This window comes from Pongo pygmaeus, chromosome 4 (genome assembly GCF_028885625.2).
Source record: "Pongo pygmaeus isolate AG05252 chromosome 4, NHGRI_mPonPyg2-v2.0_pri, whole genome shotgun sequence".
Lineage (NCBI taxonomy): Eukaryota > Metazoa > Chordata > Mammalia > Primates > Hominidae > Pongo > Pongo pygmaeus.
In genome coordinates, this window is record NC_072377.2 from 15,842,328 (window position 1) to 15,860,674 (window position 18,347).

The window sequence follows — 18,347 nt, forward strand, 5'->3', positions numbered from 1 at the left end:
CTCAGCAATTTTCTCTTGAATCATGATGGCATTAGGATCTTAGCTCAAGGACTTAATGTGTGCCCACCTTGAGGACTCAGACACATGGATTTTTTGCTATGTCTTGTGGGGCTGGTCTTTAAGTGTTCTCTCTACACAGGAAAGAGCTTCCAAGTAAAGAAGTCATCCTACGGAAAGATAAAATGAAGGAGTTGTGAGATCTGTCCATAACAATTGATTAGTGACAGAGGGGAGCAAGAAATTTTGACTATACTACTCAGACTTCTCTGGGAACAGTGGAAGGTATATTTTTCTGGGGTCCACATCATGATGGTGGGAAAAATACAGGGACAGAACGCAGCCCTCATTTTAGCGGGTAAGGACAGTAGGACAATGGACCTAGGAGACCAATATGTGAGTAGAATCATAGTGGCCCAAGGGCAGAGAGCCTGACCTTCAGTTTGTCCCAACATTGGTGGAGGGGTGTATTAATTAGATTTTTTATTTTTTGTATATTATGATGTTTTTATATTTTAAAAAATCTTTTTGTCTGGGGACAGGCTGGCCCACCTGGGGCTAGCCAGTTCTTAGGAATAGCAAAGAACTCAGCTAGAAAAGTGCTTTAGGCCAAGAGTAGTGGCTCATGCCTGTAATCCCAGCACTTTGGGAGGCCAAGGCAGGCGTATCATGAGGTCAAGAGATGGAGACCATCCTGGCCAACATGGTGAAATCCCGTCTCTACTAAAAATACAAAAATTAGCTGGGCGTGGTGGGGCACACCTGTAGTTCCAGCTACTCGGGAGGCTGAGGCAGGAGAATCGCTTGAATCCGGGAGACAGAGGTTGCAGTGAGCTGAGATCGCGCCACTGCACTCCAGCCTGGGGACGCAGTGAGACTCCGTCTCCAAAAAAAAAAAAAAAAAAAAAAAGGTGCTTCAATATGTAAACTAGCCAGTTCAGAGCTTTACCTTCTCTATCCTGTATATTGCAGGAAGCAATATTCTTCTGTCTTAATAATCCCGAGGCCACATACCAGACAACCAGAAACCACTCTTCTAGCCTAAAGCCTGCTGCAATTATCCAAACTGGCCAACCCTAACTACTGGGACTTGCCTTTCCCAGGGACACCCCAGCAAAGGCTATGGTCCAGGATTGCCCTCTTCCTCCTGCTTCTGTCTCCTGACCAACACTGGTGCTTCCCCTGTGGCCCTGAATGGCACACCATGCCTTGCTTTTCCAGTGAAACTGCAAGCAACAACAAACTTTTTTTTGATGGCATTGACCCCTCCATGCTAACACTCAGTCAGCTTTAGAAATTAAGACTCATACACAGAACAAAGGGGTCCCTGCCCGGGGCCTCCACATGTATCTGCACTTCATGGTAGACTGAATAATGGTCCCACCTAGGATGTCCACATCCAAATCCCCCAAACTTGTGAATATGTCACCTTGCACAGTAAGAGAGGTTTTGTGAAAGTGATTAGACTAAGGATGTTTAGTTGCTGGGTGAGATCGTTTGAATATATGTCCCCGTCAAATTTCATGTTAAACTGTAAGCCCCAGTATTGGAGGTGGGGCCTGGTGGGAGGACTTTGGGTCATGGGCATGTGTCCTTCATGGCTTGGAGCTGTCCTGGCAATAGTGAGTTCTCTGGAGATCTGGTTGTTTAAAAGTATGTGGCAGCTCCCTGACCTCCCACAGCCCCCAACTCTCTCTCTTGCTCCTGCTCTCCCCATGTGATGTTCCTGCTTCTGCTTCCACTTAAAAGTCCCTGAAGCTTCCACAGAAGCTGAGCAGATATTGGCATCATGCTGATACAGCCTGCAAAACCCTGAGCCAATTAAACCACTTTGCTGGCCAGGAGTGGTGGCTCATGCCTGTAATCCCAGCACTTTGGGAGGCCGAGGTGGGCAGATCACCAGAGGCCAGGAGTTCGAGTCCAGCCTGGCCAACATGGTGAAACTCTGTCTCTACTAAAAATACAAAAATTAATTGGGCATGGTGGTGGGTGCCTATAATTCCAGCTACTCCGGAGGCTGAGGCAGGAGACTCACTTGAACCTGGGAGGCAGAGGTTGCAGTGAGTTGAGATCGTGCCACAGCACTCCTGCCTGAGCAATAAGAGCAAAACTCTGTCTCAAAAAAATAAAAACACCATTTTGCTCTATAAATTACCCAGTCTTGGGTATTTCTTTATAGCAACACAGAATGACCTAACACAGAGGGAGGGATTATCTTGGATTATCTGGATAAATCAAATAGAATCACAAGAGTCCTTATTAGAGCAAGGCAGGAGCTCAGGGTCTGAATGAGAAGGTGTAAGGATGGAAGAAGAGGTCAGAGAGGGAGGAGGATGCTAGGCTCCTGGCTCTGAAGACGGTGGGAATCAGGGAATGCAGGCAGCCCCTAGAAGCTGCAAGCAGGCAGGGAAATGGATTCTCCCCTACCCCTAGAGCCTTTAGAGGGAAGGTGGGCTTTCTGACACCCTGATTTCAGCCCCATGAAAATGTTTTCGCGTGTCAGACCTCCAGAACTATAAAATAACACATTTGCAATGTTTTAAACCACTAAGTTTATCATACTCTCTACAGAGCAATACAAATGAATCGACATTTCATGCTGACAGGGGACACCTTCCATGTGGCGTCTGATCTGAATGGTGCTCCTGGAGTAGCACAGTGTGACCTTCTCTCTGGGCTCGGTGTGAGGCAAAGGCCAGGAAAGCTGTGTAGTGAAGGAGTTGAAGAGTCAAGTTATCTCCTCCTTCCTTTGAGCACAAGGGAGGGGCCTCTTTCCCCTACCTGGGCAATCAGGAAGCAGGTGTTAAGTGCTTCCTAAGTATGGAAAACCACACCGTTTTCTGCAGCATAGACACACACTGAGTCAGATGAAGATGAAGCTATTTGATTGAAGAGCCAGGAAACACACCAGAAGTAGTGCCAGATGGGAAGACAAGAACTAGGGACCTTATGTAATTATTTCCTCTGAGGAGGGGAAACATCTCACAGTGTAAATCTTCAGAGTGCCTCAAGGGAATACTCTGTCACTCTCAATGTCATCTGTCCCTTCCATTCCTCTCTTCTTTCTCCATTTTCACTTCAAACTCAAGGTCCCTCTCAGTCTGGTGACCACACAGGTCCCTCAAAAACCCCATTGAGCTATCTGCAAAAGGAGTCCTGACTGCCTTCCCCAGGGCAGGATTTGCAAACTCTCATTCTTCAGGTGGTAGCGCATTGCTTTCCTGAGCCTATTGCTCCAAGAGAATCAAATGTGGGCTCTTGTCCCCCAAGTGGAGGGGAAGATGGGTGCTTTGTGTCCGCTTTGGTCTCACTGACAACAGGGAATAAGGTCAGCTGACCTCCAAGTGGCTTACGAGCAAATCTACCCCACCTTAAGTTTGTGTTTCTCTGAAAGTGTGCTCTATCTGAATTATGTGGGGCAAGATTTTCCCACCACCAGGACTTGGGACTTTATCCTTCAGGTAAATATCACAAAGGTGGACTCTGCTAGGAAGCAAGTAACTCTTTGCCATGACCCTTTGCTAAGGGGCTCCCACGTTAGCAGAGAATAATCCAGACACAGCCATCCAGGATGCACGGCACCATCTCCATTGATGCTTTCTGATTCTCAAATTTCTCTCCTGATAGGAGGCCGGGGGTGTCTCAGTACTTCACCCAAAGGAGAAATGACAGAGCACAGAGAGTAAGAATCAGTAGGCTTACCATGGAAGCTAAGGAATAAGAATATGTACTTGCATGAAACAGCCCCAGAAAATGACTTTCTGAACTAGCTGGGAAGAATTTAAAGGAAGCTAAATTTCTTGCAATCCTGTGGCAAGGCCTGAGTCAGAAAAATACTTCTTGTTGCTGTTCCTTCAAAACTGTTTTTCCCCCAGGCTGCTTTATCTGGAGAAACATATGTTAAATATATTATTTTTCATGACAAACTGGTAAATCTAATTGTTTGCAATTTGCTTCTTTTTTATTTTTCCTCAAATTTTTATTCATTGTAACAACATATTGTAATAACAATAAAAGAAATAAAGATGGAGGAAATTACCCAGAAATCTGCCTATGAAAGCAAGTCTTTTGATTTTCCATGTTTTCTCCCAGGAATTATCTATATGCTGGCGATGCTATTCTAATGTTACACTCCAGAATGAAAGATTTGAAAGAAAGATGGAGTCTACTTCTAAAGTTGTGAGACATCGCCACATCATTTCAAATCCTGGGTTTCAGTTACCTCGTATTTAAAATGAGAAAACTGGGCTAGTTGATTTTTTAAATGGATCCTTCCAGTTCTAAAATCATTGATACTTTTATATTTACAACAGAATGAGTTGTACTTGTAGGCATCATACATGGGGGAATGGACATTTTTGAAAGCTGAGAGAATGGTACTGGGAAGTAAAAATGGCAATTAGCAAGGCCACAGACAATAGACAGGAGCAGAAACGGAAACTCAATAGCAACGTTTTGATAAACATACTTAAAAATAACTACTCCTTTTGTTCTAATTCTACAAGTCCCCAAGCTTATTTGCAAAGCTTAAAGTTTTTTGAACTGCAGCTACTGTCATGAAATATACCTATTATTAACTACAAAAATATTATATTAATGTCATTAAAGATCAGTGAATGATGTTCTTAAGATTTGCTGATTGAATGCTGTACACTTTAGAATGGTGTTAGACCAAAATAGCTGCTGCCCCAATACTGGACTGCTGTTCAAGGCATGCTTTTATTTTGCCTGTTCTGGCTAATACTTTGAACCTAGATATTCTGGCAAAAAGAATGGGATCTTATATTTAAAGAGATAAAAATAACAGTTGGTTCAAATCATTCAAGTGCTTTTGCAGGCAGTGGAGTATGTCCTCTCCCCAGCAATTTGAAGAGAACCTATGCTTAAATAAATGATGGCAGACCTATTACGGAATACAATACCCGTCAGTAAACCTGGTCCTAAATTTCATGTGCTTCAAGACTTCCTATATTGAAGCTGAAAGCATGAACGACACAGAGCCAGATAATTATGCTGTTATGTGAATTAAATTACACACAGGAAGTCCTTCCTTAGCCCAGTACTCTGTTAACTGAAATGCGTGCACATCAGAATTATGCCTTTTCTTTGCATGGTTCACTGTTAATGAAGATTCAATCTCAGGGACCATAGAACTGTGCAAAGTGAGGATACAGTTGCAATGAACTGTGTAAAGTGAGGATTGTTTGTACTAAAATTTGGGCTCTCAAGCTCTACTTCAATCTTATGAACTTGTAGCATTAGTGTAAACACAAGATTTACCAGTATTATTAGTCTTTGTTTTGTTGAGAGATCTAAGGTCTGTAACCAGGACTAATGCATGGTAAGGGTCAACTTAGTTTTATTACCAAACACTGCTGTCAACATATGAATTTTGGCAATTTATTGGATGTTCTAGTGCTTGTGGAGTTTTGAATGAAGCACTTGGGATTGAGTAAATTTGATTATTATAATAAAATAAGAAATGATATTATACTAAATTGACAATAAACTGTAATTCAAGCACCAACTTGGAGTACAGTGTTGAAAAGCATTCTGAGGTCTCCTCTTGGACTCCAGGAGGCAAGTATACCCTAACCAAGTGGTTATACATTCTATTCTCTGGAAAGCAAGACTGTGGGGAATGCATGCCACATATTTACCATTCTTTTATAAATAACAAGACTATATGGCCGGGCTCAGTGGCTCATGCTTGTAATCCCAGCACTTTGGGAGGCTGAGGCAGGGGGATCACAAGGTCAGGAGATTGAGACCATCCTGGCTAATACGGTGAAACCCCGTCTCTACTAAAAATACAAAAAATTAGCCGGGTGTGGTGGTGGGCACCTGTAGTCCCAGCTACTCGGGAGGCTGAGGCAGGAGAATGGCGTGAACCTGGGAGGCAGAGCTTGTAGTGAGCCGAGTTCGCACCACTGCACTCCAGCCTGGGGAACAGAGCAAGACTCTGTCTCAAAAAAAAAAAAAAAAGACTATATAGTTACATATCATAGTAACACTAAATCAGCTTCTGAGGGACATGCTGTATGTAGAGAGTTCTAGTATGATTCAGATCATATTCACATGTTTTGAGATATATCAAACCCTGCTCTTGCTGCAGAGGTTAAGGTGGTACCACATGTACATTGTTAGAGGGTCACATTTGAATTTAGCACAGTACTCATAGAAGTTGTGGAAAGGCAATTACCATTCTAGGTGTGTTCTATAATTTATTTTCCACAGAACACTTTGGTAAGATTACCATGAACTTTTCTCAGATGTCTCCAGAGCTGCTATCAGTCTGTTTGGTTGAACTCTGATTTCAGTAGCAGGTGCGATGGATAGTTTTATTTCAACGTGGATAACTTCATGCTGCTGACGACCAACCTCAGGCACGCACAGGATATCTTTTCTTGCCTATGAACCTGGTCATCTTTTCTTTGGAGGTATCATTTCTTCTCTGACACTGCAGAAGCCTGCTCAGCCAGCTGGCACACAAATACAAGAGTTGGATTAAAGTCATGGGAGAAATCCCTCAACCAACAAGAGACCAGAGTCATTGGGCAAATATGCATGCCTCCCTGATTCAGATAAACAACTTGGGAATTATTTTATACATTTCTCTTGAAATATCAGTGAAACCTAACCTCAACTGCCTACAGTGATAACCTAAATAATGTGCCATTTTGTCAACTTTTCCTCTTTCTCTATTTCATTCTCCTCTCTCCCTCATTCCTGATTCCTTGGATTACCTTTCACATAAATTATCTGCTCATAACACCTTGTCTCAGGCTCTGCTAAAGGGGGACTCAAAATCAAACAGTACACTCTAAAATTGCAAGTATCTAACAGTTAATGTTGCCGAAAGCAACATTTATAAATGGAAAGTCCCAGATCATGCTTCATGTGAATATTATACTTTTTATCAAAGGAAACAGTGTAAGATCCTGCTAAGAAGGCATAGTTTGAGTCAAAAAAACACATCGACTGTCCATGCCTGCTTGCCATTTCGATACAAATTTAGGAATGACAGAAAAGAGATCCTTTGTTTATGCAGCCATAAAAAGAATGAAATCAGTGTTTTGCAGCAACATAGATGGAGCTGGTGGCCATTATCCTAAGTGAACTAATTCAGAAGCAGAAAATCAAATATTGCATGTTCTCATTTATACATGGGAGCTAAACAATGAGTATACATGGACATAAAAATGAAAATAATAGACACTAGGGACACCAAAAGGTGTAGGGAGGGAGGAGGTTGAGGATTGAAAGATTATCTATTGAATAAAATGTTCGATATTTGGGTAATGGGTACACTAGAAGCCAAATTACCACATACACCCTTGTAAAAAACATGTACCACTCATTGAATCTAAATTTTAAAAAAAAGAGAATTCCATTGATGGATCAAATTTTGGAGGAATCTTTGATCAACAGAATAGACAAGTGTGACAGCACCAAAGCCAATAGCGTATACTAAAGGTCAGGGGGCTTCCATAGAAGCTCTAAGCCCAGAGGTGGGAGGGACAAAGAGCAGGAAGGGAAAAGACAGCAATTCTCTGTGCGATGGTTTTGGTAAACCACAGGAGCAGCTGAGAAGTCTGGCCCTTGTCCCTCTCCTCCCCTATCTTTAGCTTATATCTAATGTTATGGTAGACACAAGGGTTCTAGAGCAGTTAGCAGGGCACTGGTTCCAGAGAATTCGAGCAATATCTACATGTCTGAGTATACCTATAGAAGATGGAGACCATCCATGCCAGACAACAAGGTACTGGCACAACCAAGCAGAATGAGATTCTGCTTCTTAGCAGGATCTTATATTGTTTCTGTTGATAAAAAGCAGAATATGACTCGCTGCTGCCACCCCACACACCATGTCCCCCTGCCGCTCTGAGCCCAGCTCCGCTGCCCATCACAACAGAAGAAGAGTTCGCTGCACTCCTCATTGACAATGGCTCTAGCATGTGCAAAGCTGGCTTTGCTGGGGGAGCTGTTTTCCCCTCCATCGTCTGGCACCCCTGGTACCAGCACGTGTTGGTGGGCATGGGCCAGAAGGACTCCTACGTGAGTGACAAAGCCCAGAGCAAGCGCAGCATCCTGACCCTGAAGTACCCCATCGAGCGTGGCATTGTCACTAACTGGGACGACATGGAGAAGAGCTGGCACTACACCTTCTACAAGGAGCTGCGCATGGCCCCAGAGGAGCACACGGTGCTGCTGACTGAGGCCCCTCTGAACCCCAAGGCCAACAGAGAAGATGACTCAGATCATGTTTGAGACCTTCAACACCCCAGCCGTGTACGTGGCCATCCAGGCCAGTGCTGTCCCTCTACACCTCCGGGCACGCCACTGGCATTTTCATGAACTCTGGAGATGGGGTCACCCACACGGTGCTCATCTACAAGGGCTATACTGTCCTCCATGCCATCCTGCCTCTGGACCTAGCTGGCCGGGACCTGACCCACTACCTTATGAAGATCCTCACCAAGCACGGCTACAGCTTCACCACCACTGCCAAGGGGGAGATCATGTGTGACATCGAGGAGAAGCTGTGCTACCTCAACCTGGACTTGGAGCAGGATATGGCCACCACCGCATACTCCTCCTCCCTGGAGAAGAGCTACAAGCTGCCTGATGGCCAGGTCATCACCACTGGCACCGAGCAGTTCCAGTGTCTGGAGGCACTGTTCCAGCCTTCCTTCCTGAGCAGGGAATCTTGCCGCATCAGGAGACCACCTTCAACTCCATCATGAAGTGTGACATGGACATCCACAAAGACCTGTACGCCAACACGGTGCTGTCCAGCAGCACCACAATGTACGTGGGTATCGCCCACAGTATGCAGAAGGAGATCATCGCCCTGGCACCCAGCACCATGAAGATCAAGATCATCGCACCCCCAGAGTGCAAGTACTTGGTGTGAATCGGCAGCTCCATCCTGGCCTCACTGTCCACCTTCCAGGAGATGTGGATTAGCAAGCAGGAGTATGACGAGTCAGTACCCCCACGCCCCCATCGTCCACCACAAATGCTTCTAAATGGACAGTGAGCGATTCGTAGCATTTGTTGTATGGGTTAATTCAAAAGTATAAATTTGCCCCTGGCAAATGCATACACCTCACGCTAGCCTCACAAAACTGGAATAAGCCTTCTAAAAGAAATTTGTCCTTGAAGCTCGTATTTGCTATCAGCAGTGGATTGTAGAACTTGTTGCTGATTTTGACCTTGTATTCAAGTTTACTGTTCCCCTTGGTATTTGTTTAATACCCTGTACATATCTTTGATTTCAACCCTTAGTACATGTGGCTTGGTCACTTCGTGGCTGAGGTAAGAACGTGTTTGTGGAAGACAAGTCTGTGGCTTGGTGACTCTCCGTGGACAGCAGGCCCTGATATGTGTAAGGTATTAATGTGTCAGGGCTGAGTGTTCTGGAATTTCTCTAGAGGCTGGCAAGGGCTCCTGAGCCACTGGTTTCTGTCCTGCCGGTCTGTCAGGGTTAGAAAAGTCCAAGCCATAGGGCCCAGTTTCCTTTCTTAGCTGATATTTTCCTGCCAGAACACTGTGGGCTGTTACTTGCCTTGAGTTGGAAGCAGTTTGTGTTATACCTGTGAATGTATTCATCCTTTAATTTACATAAGTTTTTTTTTTTTTGTACACAATTCTCGATTCTTTAAAGAGATGACAACAAATTTTGGTTTTCTACTGTTACGTGAGAACATTAGGCCCCAGCAACACATCATTGTGTAAGGAAAAATAAAAGTGCTGCCGTTAAAAAAAAAAAAAGTAGAATATTCTCCACAAAGTATAGAATGTGACTGTCTGTTTACTAATGTTGCTTTCCGCAATGTTAATACTTGCAATTTTAAACAGTGCTGTCTGATTTTGAGTTCCCCTGTAGCAGAGCCTGAGACAAGGAGTTATGAGCAGGTAATTTATTTGGAAGGTAATCCCCAGAATTAGGAGTGAGGGTGAAGGGAGAATGAAACAGGGAAGGCTGAAAACTTGACCAAAGGGTACATTGTTCAGGTCATCATTGTAGGCAGTGGGGATTTGATTTCACTGACATTTCAAGAGAACTGTATAAAATACCTCCTGAGTTGCTTATGAGGAGAGGCATGCGAATTTGGCCAATGACTCCAGTCTCCTGCTGGTTGAGGGATTTCCCTCAGGGACAAGGAACTGGCACAACCAAGCAGAAATGTTATAGGAGTTACTCCTCCCACAACAAATGCTGGCAGCGGTTCCCAAGCATATCCATAGACAGGGTGGAGAGAATCTCAGAAATAAAGCATATAACTAAGAATTGCCAAATATTTTAGTCTGTTAGTATAATGAGTCATTAAACTCAGCAAAGGGAAGAACACCCAAGGAAGTAGAATTATCAGCAAATAGAAGAGTATATGAAAGAAATAGAATCATATAATAATTTAGCATGTGATGAATATCTTATTCAATTTACGTGATGAATAGATGGAATACTCAATAAATAAGAAAATGTTGGCCAGATGCGGTGGCTCATGCCTGTAATCCCAGCACTTTGGGAGGCCGAGGAGGGTGGATCACCTGAGGTCAGGAGTTTGAGACCAGTCTGGCCAACATGGTGACACCCCATCTCTATTCTAAAAAATACAAAAATTAGCCAGGCATGGTGGCTTACATCTGTAGTCCCAGCTACTCGGGAGGCTGAGGCAGGAGAATCACTTGAAGCCGGGAGGTGGAGGTTGCAGTGAGCCAAGATCAAACCACTGCACTACAGCCTGGGTGACAGAGCAAGACTCTATCATAAAAACAAAAAAGAACATGAAAGAAAGAAAACGTTATTGGGCTTACTTCTTCACTCTTTACAACAAAAATAAATTACATGTGAAATAAACTATTAGAAGAAAAGACGGTTAAATATTTTTCCAGTTTTGGCATGAGAAATACCTTTCTTAAAGTGACAAAATCCTAAAAACTATAGAGAGAAGTATTAAATAACTCTACTGCAGTAAAATTAAAAACAGAGTGAAAAGATGTGCAAAAGTGGGAAAATATTATGACAAATCTGGCAGAAAAAGAGCTAATCATTTTAAATATGACGACAAATCAGTGAGAAATGACTAGTCATCCATCCAAAAGACAAATGGACAGAGAATACTGAAAATTTATATAAAAACTTAAATGACTTATAAACAAGGGGAAAACACCCATAAACTTTAAAATCCTCATTCATAAATACTAAAAAGCAAAATAAACAATGAGCCACAATTTCATTTTTTAAATAACTTTTTAATTTTAATTCAATTTATTTTCTTTATAATTTCAACTTTTATTGTAGATTCAGGGGTTACATGTGCAGTCTTATTACCTAGGTGTATTGCTTGATACTGAGGTTTGGGGCACAATTGAGCCCATCACCAGGTACTGAACATAAAACCCAACAGTTAGTTTTTCAACACTTACACCCCTTCCCCATCTAGTATTCCCCGGTGTCTATTGTTGCCACCTTTATTGCCATTAGTACCCATTGTTTAGCTCCCACTTATAAGAGATAACATGTGATATGTGGTTTTCTGTTTCTACATTAATTAGTTTAGGATTATGGCCTCCAGCTGCATCCATGTTGCTGCAAGAACATGATTTTATTTCTTTTTATGGCTGTATAGCATTCCATCGTGTGTATGTTCCACATCTTCTTTATCCACTCCACCATTAATGGTACCCAGGTTGATCCCATGTCTTTGTTATTGTGAACAGTGCTCTTATTCACATACAAGTGTATCTATTGCGAATGGGGTATTCATCTCCTCAAGTATTTATCCTTTTTGTTTACAAATAATCCAATTACACTCTTTTAGTTATTTTTAAATGTACAATTATTATTGACTTTATTTACCCTGTTGTGCTATCAAATAACAGGTCTTAGTCAGTCTTTCTAATTGTTTTTATGTATTCATTAACCATCCCAGCCTCTCCCTGAGCCTCCTACTACCCTTCTCAGCCTCTGGTAACTATCTTTCTACTCTCTATTTCCATCTATTAAATTGTTTTGATTTTTCAATCCCACAAATAAGTGAGAAAATGTAATGTTTGTATTTCTGTGCCTGGCTTATTCCACATAACATAATGATCTCCAATTCCATCCATATTGTTCCAAATTATTGATTCTCATCTTTCTTGTGGCTGAATAGTACTCTATTGTGTATATGTACCACATTTTCTTTATCTATTCATCTGTGGTTGGGCAGTTAGGTTGCTTCCAAATCTTAGCTATTGTAAACAGTATTGTAACAAACGTAAGAGCACAGAGATCTCTTCAATATACTGATTTCTTTTCTTTTGGGTATATAACCAGCAGTAGGATTGCTAGATCATATGGTAGCTCAATTTTTACTTTTTTGAAGAACCTCCAAAGTGTTCTCAGTGGTTTGACTAATTTACATTCTTGCCAACAGTGCACAAGGGTTCCCTTTTCTCCATATCCTTATCAGCATTTGTTATTGCCTGTCTTTGGATATAAACCATTTTAACTGAGTTGAGATGATATTTCATTGCAGTTTTGATTTGCATTTCTCTGATGACCAGTGATATTCAGTACCTGTTTATGTCTCTGTTTACCATTTGTATGTCTTCTTTTATGAAATGTCTGTTCAAATCTTTTGCCCATCTTTTAATTGGATTATTAGCTTTTTCCCTGCGGAGTTGTTTGAGTTCCTTATTTATTCTGGTTATTACTGTCCTGTCAGATGGGTAGTTTGCAGATATTTTCCTCCCGTTCTGTGAGTTGTCTCTTCACTTTGTTGATTGTATCTTTTTCTTTGCAGAAACTTTTAATTTGATGTAATCACATTTGCTCATGTTTGTTTTGGTTGCCTGTGCTTGTGGGGTATTGCTCAAGAAATTTTTGCCTAGACCAGTGTCCTGGAGATTCTCCCCAAAATTTTCCTGTAGTAGTTTCTTGGTTTGAGGTTACAGATTTAAGTCCTTAATCCATTTTGATCTGATTTTTGTATGTGGCTAGAGATAGTGGTCCAGTTTCATTCTTCTGCATTTGGATATCCTATTTTCCTGGCACTATTTATTGAAGATCTGTCTTTTCACCACTGTATGTTTGTGGCACCTTTGTCAAAAACAAGTTCACTATAAATGTGTGGATTTTGTTCTGTATTCTCTATTCTGGTCTGTTGGTCTATATGTCTATTTTTATGCCAGTGCCATGCTGTTTTGGTTACTATAGCTCTGTAGCATAATTTTAAGTAATGTGATTTCTCCAGTTTTCTTCTTTTTGTTTAGAGTAACTTTGGCTATTCTAGGTCATTTGTGGTTCCACATAAGTTTTAGGATTGTTTTTTCTATTTCTGTGAAGAATGTCATTGGTATTTTGGTAGGGATCACACTGGATCTGTAGATTGCTTTGGGTAGTATGGACATTTTACCAATATCGATTCTTCCAATCAATGAACATGGAATATTTTTTCTTTCTTTTTTTTTTTTTTTTTTTTTTGGTGTCCTCTTCAATTTCTTTCATCAGTGTTTTATAGTTTTCCTTACAGAGATCTTTCACTTGTTTGGTTAAGCTAATTCTTAGGTATTCAAATTTGTGCGTGGCTATTGTAAATGGGATTACTTTTTTATTTTTTTTTGCATTGTTCACTGTTGTCATATAGAAATGCTACTGATTTTTGCATGTTGATTTTGTATTCCGCAACTTTACTGAATTTGGTTATCAGTTCTCACAGTTTTGTTTGTGTGTGTGGAGTCTTTAGGTATTTCCAAATACAAGATTATATCATATGCAAATAATGATAATTTGAATTCTTCCATTCCAATTTGGATGCCCTTTATATCTTTCCATTCTCTGATTTCTCTAGCTAGGATTTCCTGTACTATGTTGAATAACAGTGGTGAAAGTGGCATCCTTGTCATGTTCCAGATCTTAGAGGAAAGACTTTTAGTTGTTCCCCATTCAATGAGATACTAGCTGTGAGTCTGTCATATACAGCTGTTGTTATGTTGAGTCATGTTCCTTCTTTTTAAAAATATTTTATTTTAAGTTCCAGGATACATGTGCAGGATGTGCAGGTTTGTTACACAGGTAAATGTGTGCCGTGGTGGTTTGCGGCACCTATCAACTCAATTACCTAGGTATTAAGCCCCACATGCATTAGCTATTTTTCCTGATGCACTCCCTCCCCCTCCCCCTAACCACTCCCAACAGACCCCAATGTGTGTTGTTCCCCACCCCGTGTCCATGTGTTCTCATTGTTCAGCTCCCACTTCTAAGTGAGAACATGTGATGTTTCGTTTTCTGTTCCTGCGTTAGTTTGCTGAAGATAATGGCTTTGAGCTCCATCCATGTTCCTCCAAAGGATATTACCTCATTCCTTTTTATGGCTGCATAGTATTCCATGGTGTATATGTACCACATTTTGAGAGTTTTTATCATGAAGGGATGTTGGATTTTATCAAATGCTTTTTCAGTGTCAATTAAAATGATCATATGGTTTTTATCCTTCATTCTGTTGATATGATGTATCACATTGATTGATTTGCGTATGTTGAATCATCCTTGCATTCCAGGGATAAATTCTACTTAGTCATGATGAACGATCTTTCTAATATATTGTTAAATTCAGTTTACTAGTATTTTGTATTAATATTAATCAGAGATATTGGCATATAGTTTTCTTTTTTTGATGTGTCTTTGTCTCATTTTTGGTATTAGGGTAATACCAGCCTTGTTGAATGAGCTCAAAAGTATTCCTTCCTCTTCTATTTTTCAGAATAGTTTGAGTTGGACTAGTATTAGTTCTTCTTAAAAAGTTTGGTATAATTTAACAGTGAAGCCATCTGGTCCTGGGCTTTCCTTTAGCAGGAAACTTTTTATTACAGCTTTGATCTCATTACTTGTTATTGGTCTTTTCAGGTTTTGGACTTCTTCATTGTTCAATCTTGGTAGGTTGTATGTGTCTGGGAATTTGTCCATTTCTTCTAGGTTTTCCCATTTATTGGCATATAGTTGCTCATAGTAGCCTCTAATGTCCTTTTAAATATCTTTAGTATTAGTTGTAAAGTTCTATTTTCCATTTCTGATTTTATTTATTTGGATCTTCCCTCTTCTCAGTTAGACTGACTAAAGGTTTGTCAATTTTAAGTTTTCAAAGAACTAACTTTTTGTTTCATTGATTTTTTTTCTTGTTTTTTTTTATCATTTCAATTTGATTTATTTCTTCTCTGATCTTTATTATTTCTTTTCTTCTACCAATTTCAGGTTTGATTTGCTACTGCTTTTCTAGCTTTTTATGGTGCATTGTCTGATTGTTTACTTGGAGTTTAAGTTCAATGTTTCTTTTTTGATTTTCTGTCTGGAATATCTATCCAATGCTGAAAGTGGGGATGCAAAGTCTCCAGCTAGTATTGTATTGGGGCCTGTATCAGTCCGTTCTCATGCTGCTATGAAGAAATACCCAAAACTAGGTAATTTATAAAGGAAAGAGGTTTAATTGATTCACAGTTCTGCATGGCTGGGGAGGCCTCAGGAAACTTACAATTATGATGAAAGGGGAAGCAAACATGATCTTCTTCACAGGGCAAAGAGCAGTGTTGAGCAAAGGGGAAAAGCCCTTTATAAAACCATCAGCTCTCATGAGAACTCTTTCACTGTCATAAGAACAGCATGGGGGTAACCTCCCCCAAGATTCAACTACCTTCCACCAAGTCCCTCCCACAACACATGAGGATTATGGGACTACAATTCAATATGAGATTTGGAAGGGAACACAAAGCCTAACAATATCATTCTGCCCCTGGACCCTCCCAAATCTCATATTTCAAAACACAATCATGCCTTTCCAACAGTCCCCTGATGTCTTTGCTCATTCCAACATATTAGCCCAAAAGTCCAAGTCCAAACTCTGATCTGAGACAAAGAAAATCCCTTCCACTTATGAGCCTGTAAAACGAAAACAAAGTTAGTTACTTTCTAGATACAATGGGGTACAGGCACTGGGTAAATACATGCATTCCAAATGAGAGAAATTGGTCAAAACAGAGGCTACAGGCCCTATGCATGTCCAAAATCTAATATGGTGGTCATTAAACCTTAAAGTTTCAAAATGATTTCCTTTGACTCCAAGTCTCACATCCAGGTCATGCTGATCCAAGAGGTGGGCTCCCACAGCCTAGGGTAGCTCCACACTTTGCAGAGTACAGCCTCCCTCCTTGCTGCTTTCACAGCTGCCATTGTCTGTGGCTTTTCCAGGTGCACAGTGCAAGCTGTTGGTGGATCTATCATTCTGGGGTCTGGAAAACCATGGCCCTTTTCTCACAGCTCCACTAGACAGTGACCCAGTGGGGACTCTGTGTGGGGAGCTCCAAGCCCACATATCCCTTCTGCATCACCCTAGCAGTTGTTCTCCATGAAGTTTCCACTAATGCAGCAGACTTCCGCCTGGACATCCAGGCATTTCCATACATCCTTTGAAATCTAAGGAATGGTTCCCAAACCTCAATTCTTCTCTTCTGTGCACCTGCAGGCCAAACACCATGTAGAATCTGCCAAGGATTGGGGCTTGCACCCTATGAAACAATGACCTGAGCTGACCTTGGCTCTTTTTAGCTTCAGCTGGAACAGCTGGGATGCAGGGAATGAAGTCCTGAAGTTACACACAGCAGGGGTGCCCTGACCCCGGCCCAAAAAACCACTTTTCCCTCTTAGGCCTTTGGGTCTGTGATGGGAGAGGCTGCCATGAAGGTCCTGACATGCCCTGGAGACATTTTCCCCATTGCCTTGGCGATTAGCATTTGGCTCCCTATCACTTATGCAAATTTCTGCAGCTGGCTTGAATTTTTCCCCAGAAAATGGGTTTTTCTTTTCTACTGCAGTCAGGCTGCAGATTTTCCAAACTTTTCTGCTGTCTCACCTCTTGAATGCTTTGTTGCTTAGAAATTTATTCCACCAGATACCCTAAATCATCTCTCTCAAGTTCAAAATTCCTCAGATTTCTAGGGCAGGGGCAAAATGTCACCAGTCTCTTTGCTAAAGCATACCAAGAGTGACCTTTACTCCAGTTCCCAACAAGTTTCTCATTGCCATCTGAGACCACCTCAGCCCAGAATTCATTGTCCATATCACTATCAGCATTTTGGTCAAAGCTATTCAACAAGTCTCTGGGAAGTTCCAAACTTTCCTGCATCTTCCTGTCTTCTGAGCCCTCCAAGTCTCTAGAAAATCCCAAACTTACCCACATTTTTCTATCTTCTTCTGAGCCCTCCAAACTGTTTCAGTCTCTGCCATTACCCAGTTCCAGAGTTGTTTCCACATTTTGGGGTATCCTTAGAGCAGCACTCCACTCTCTGCGGTACCAATTTACTGTATTAGTCCATTTTCATGCTGCTATGAAGAAATACCTGAGACTGGGTAATTTATAAAGGAAAGAGGTTTAATTGACTCACAGTTCAGCATGACTGAGGAAGCCTCAGGAAACTTACAATCATGGTGGAAGGGGAAGTAAACATGTCCTTCTTCACATGGTGGCAGGAGAGAGAAGTGCCAAATAAAGGGGAAAAGTCCCTTATAAAACCATCAGGTCTCATGAGAACTCACTCACTATCACGAGAACTCCATGGGGTTAACCACTGCCGTGATTAAATTACCTTTCACTGAGTCCCTCCCATGACATGTGGGGATAATGGGAACTACAGTTCAAGATAAGATTTGGATGAGGAAACAAAGGTTAACCATATTGGGACCTATCTCTCTCTTTAGCTCTAAGAATATTTGCGTATATATCCAGATGCTCCAATGTTGGTGGCATATGTATATTTAAAATTATTATAACCCCTTGCTGAATTGACTCCTTTATCATTCTATAGTGACCTTCTTTGTCTCCTCTTATAGTTTTTGTCTTGAAATCTATTTTTTCTGATATAAATATAACCACATCTGCTCTTTTTTCCAATCCATTGACATGAGATATCTTTTTCCATCCCTTTATTTTCAGTCTACTTGTATCTTTCTAGGTAAAGTGTGTTTCTTGCAGACAACAGATCCATGGGTCTTGTTTCTGCTTGCATTCAGCCACTCTATGTCTTTTAATGGGAGTGTTTAGCCCATTTACATACAATGTTATTTCTGTTAAGTAAGGACATATTCCTGCCATTTTGTCATTTGTTTTCTGGATGATTTGTGGTGTTCTCTTCCTTCTTACTTTCCTTCCTGTCTTCCTTTAGTAAAGCTAATTTTCTCTGGTGTTATGATTTAGTTTGTTGCTTTTTATTGTTTGTGTATTCATAGTATGTTTTTTGGTTTGAGGGTACTATGAAGCTTGCAAATACTATCTTATAACCCATTATTTTAAGAGGATAACTACTTAACA

The 18,347-nt window shown here is 41.2% G+C and overlaps 1 pseudogene; it reads left to right on the top strand.

Annotated features, from left to right (window-relative positions):
• Positions 1–306: 306 nt before the first annotated feature.
• Positions 307–9,051, top strand: LOC129036136 (actin, cytoplasmic 2-like; annotated as a pseudogene).
• The last annotated feature ends 9,296 nt before the right edge of the window (positions 9,052–18,347 follow it).